At 43.0% G+C, this 3,886-nt stretch overlaps 1 pseudogene; it reads left to right on the top strand.

The window, feature by feature from the left end:
- The first annotated feature begins 3,244 nt into the window (after nt 1-3,244).
- On the top strand, nt 3,245-3,642 carry LOC110320939 (annotated as a pseudogene).
- Nucleotides 3,643-3,886: the final 244 nt, after the last annotated feature.

Genomic DNA, 3,886 nt, shown 5'->3' with positions numbered 1-3,886 from the left:
ATTTCCTTCCTTCCTCCATCTTCACAATCACCTCTACCCCTCAATTCTGTCTCCGCTATGCTGTTTCACATGTGGATTTACAATGACCGGGAAGGTAAAGTCAGCTCTGTGTCCTGAATATTTGCAGTGCTGAGAGTCTTGCTCTACACTGAGCACTTTGTACTTAGCAGGTCATATCATGACAAGCTGGAAAATGGGGAGCAGTCTCTCCCCTGCTGGGAGCGGATAAAGGCTGAGAGAGGGTGGGGGATTGCCTCAATGCTCGTGACTGGCAAGGAGAGGGCCAGGATTCCATTGCTGAATCCCAGCTCTCCAGGCTTTTCAATGCATGCCAGTTTTTGTCTAGTCTGAGGCCAGGTTTCCCGAAACAGGTCTCTGTCCCTAAGCATAAACCTTCTGCAGGGATTTTTCCAGAGATCAAATGGAAATAGAAGTAGGCCAGGGAGCCTGATGGAGACTGTTTTAGTGTCTCTGATGTGAAGGGCAACAGTTTGTGAGATGAAAGGTTATGTAGGATTAGCGATGTATCTTTGGCAACAGGAATACGTAACGGCCAAGCCACATGGAAATTAAACTTGCCGCTTGACTTCACTGACACCTTGGCTGAATCTCTGCGTAACTGGCAAGATCTAATCCCACCCACTCTGTGCCCTTTAGATCCATTGTTGTTGTTGATGGTGGTGATGTTAATGTTGTTGTTGTTGTTGTTGTTGATGATGTTGTTGTTGTTGATGATGATGATGATACTGTTGTTGTCAATTTCGAATTAACATGCCCCTACTATCATTTAGAAACCCAAAACAATTTACTATGGAAAAAAGTCAGCCATTTCAGAGCTTTGGTGAAGAAGATGTACAGTTTCTTAGTGCTAAAATAGATTTCCTTTTCTCTTAAAATGTTCATACAATATTTTCACAGTGGGGTGAGGGGAAATTCCTGACAGGGTATCCAATCAGACACATTATTGAATAAGAATAGCTGTATATTAAAAGATTTACTGGCGGCATCATTTCTAATTCTTTCTTGATGAAAACGTGCTTGTGAGATAAACGGCATAAATTTCTCTGAATCAAATAAGAATTTGAGGAAGTAAAGGGGTTTTTTTAATCTTTAATATTTCTTCCTGTGAGCTATTATTATTCTCAGTAAGAGAGTGGAGCAATTATTCTGAAAGTATAATCCTTTGAAAAAGAGTTATCTTCATTTTGGTACCTCTGTATTATTGGTTTGGGTCTACATATTTGCATATATATTTGCTAGGTAGATATAAACATATTTACGTAGCTGTGTATGAACACATGGTACACATATGCACTACTAACATGCCCAGATATTAACGAGCCAAGCTAGGTCTCTTGTATGAACTGCTATGTAAAAATATACTGGCTTGATTTTCAAATTCATTGCGTCTCTTTCTCTTTATAAAAATACGGAATGCAGAAAGAATTATACAGAGCATAATGTTTTCTTCAAAATCAACGTAGAATCCAGGTAAGAGTGGGCCCTTCTCTCCCGTTCTCAACCCGCTGCTACCCACGGCCTTCTAGACAGGATCCTTCCAGCCGCCTCTGAGAACATCATGTTCCCATTTCTGTCTCCTTAGATCAATTCACTCAAACAAAAGGTCATCGCAGACAGCAACCCAGTCTGGCTGATTTGACCATTTTAACGAAAATGAGCAAATCAGAGTCTTTATTTCTATATCAGGAAGATGCTGACCCGAGCCACAGCCACAGCCCCCATTACTGCTTTTAACGCCCTCACAGCCTTCCACCCCACCACCCACGCCACCCCCTGCCACCCCAATCAGAAAGAGACTGAACAGAACAGAGAAACAACAAAAAGACAACCAAGGACCCCGTCCTATGGAAACACGCCTCAATTTTACTGGCAAAAATAGCAACCACGAGGGAGAAAATGTATCGATTTTTTTTTTTTCATTTTTTTTTTCCTCCTGTTGCTAGGATGTAGTCATTATTAAAGGAGACTTGTTGCCTAGGTGAAAAAAATCTTCCCAGAGTAAAGGAACAGTGCGCCCCCTGCTGACCAGAAACGTAGGCTGTTGGATTTGATTTCCCGGGCGCATTCATTGTTTTTCTTGGTTTTGTTTTGCCTCCTCTACACCCAAGCTTAAAACAAAACAGATGAGGCGGTTAGACTCTTTGATCAGACAGCTTCGAATTTCACCTGCAAAGTTATATTCCAAGGATTTCAGAAACGCACATAAAAGAATCTAGAGTCTAGAGAGGTCCCCCCCCCCCCATTTTATATGATGAGACATGAAGGAAATCTGTCAGGGCCCAGGTCTTCTGCTGCTGTGAGTCTTTCTTTATCTCTATTTTTTTTTTTAATTTGTGGTGAGCCTGGTGCTTAAGGTGGCTCTTGACCTACTGATTTTAGTTATTTGGCCTTCAGAACTTGTGGGAAAACCCAAGACAAGAAAGTTCTTGTATTGCTAACAGGTAACTTTTGATGATCATTTAATACTCATAAAAAAAGAGAGAGAATTCCATAGAAATGTTGGTTTCTTTCTCCCTGGGAATAATTGATTTCTAACATTAAAACCAAGGAGGGGCAGCAGTGTCTCCGATCACAGTTCAGTTGTACAAGTAAGCCCACAGAGTTGTACTCTGCCCACGAAGCTCTTGTCTAACGGAACCTGACTCAGTAGACAGGCTGAAGAATTATCAATATACGAATCTGTCCATCCAAGGTAAAAATCATGGCATGGGTTTAATCAGCTAAAGAGAGGGTGTGGGGAATGAAAAGGGCTGAGGCAGACGGACATTTGGGGTACCCGACCAACGCTGTTTGACAGTATGTTAATGGGAACTGAGTCAGAGCACCCAAAGACTGAATGAGGACAGTTAGGAGAGATTATCAGAAGACAATAAAATTTCACAAGAACAGTGGGCAGTGTTAAAGGCAAAAGGAAGGTCACAAAAGATGAGCCCCAACGACCTCGAGAGAGTCTGGGTAGAAACCCAACTTCAGTGTGAGTTTAAATGATAAACAAGAATGTAAAGACAAAAAGTAAGATGATAATAATAACAATAATAATAACGCTATAAAAACATTACAGTGATGTGAAGAAAACAACCAGATGGCACACAGGGAGAAGGCGCAGGAGCTAACAGACTGGAGACTGAAGCTTAGTAAGGGAGAGCCACTTTTCCCCTGCCCCTACTGAGTAGAGGAAGAGGTTTGAGCGTTCAAATGTCAGCATCACCCATAATTCACCACCATGGCTAAGGAAGGCATAGCTGCTGTAGGTGTAATGGACGTCAACGCTGCTCTATAAGAGGTGCTGAAGACCACCCTTATCCACGATGGCCTAGCACATGGCGTATGCGAAACTGCCAAAGACTTAGACAAGCGCCACGCCCATCTCTGTGCATTTGCATCCAAATATGATGAGCCCGTGTATGTCAAGCTGGTGGGGGCACTTTGTGCCGAGCACCAAATCGTCAAGGTTGGTAACAACAAGAAACCAGGAGAATGGGTATGTAGGCCTCTGTAAAAACTGATCGGGAAGGGAAGCCACAGAAAGTGCTTGGTTGCAGTTGTGCAATGCTTAAGGACAATGGCAAAGAATCTCAGGCCAAGGGTGTCATCAGGAAGTACTTCAAATGCAAGGAATGAGCCAATGAACAGGGTGGGAAGACCTGACTGGTCTGTCCAAGTTCAAGAGAATGTGGAGAGAAAGCAACATCAATGATCAAGTGTGCAGGCCGAGTCTTGGGAAAGAGGAAGCATGCATTTTCTTCTGGGACCCCTGGAAGCTAGGAAAGAAACACTAGAGATTTTGAAGGCGCTGGTGAGTTAGGGATGACGGTGCTAGGAAGAGAACACAGAGCCTGTCTACATCTCCACACCAGAGCAGCGC

The sequence above is a fragment of the Mus pahari genome, chromosome 4, assembly GCF_900095145.1.
Source record: "Mus pahari chromosome 4, PAHARI_EIJ_v1.1, whole genome shotgun sequence".
NCBI classification, from domain to species: Eukaryota; Metazoa; Chordata; class Mammalia; order Rodentia; family Muridae; genus Mus; species Mus pahari.
This window is presented reverse-complemented; position numbering and strand designations above follow the sequence as displayed.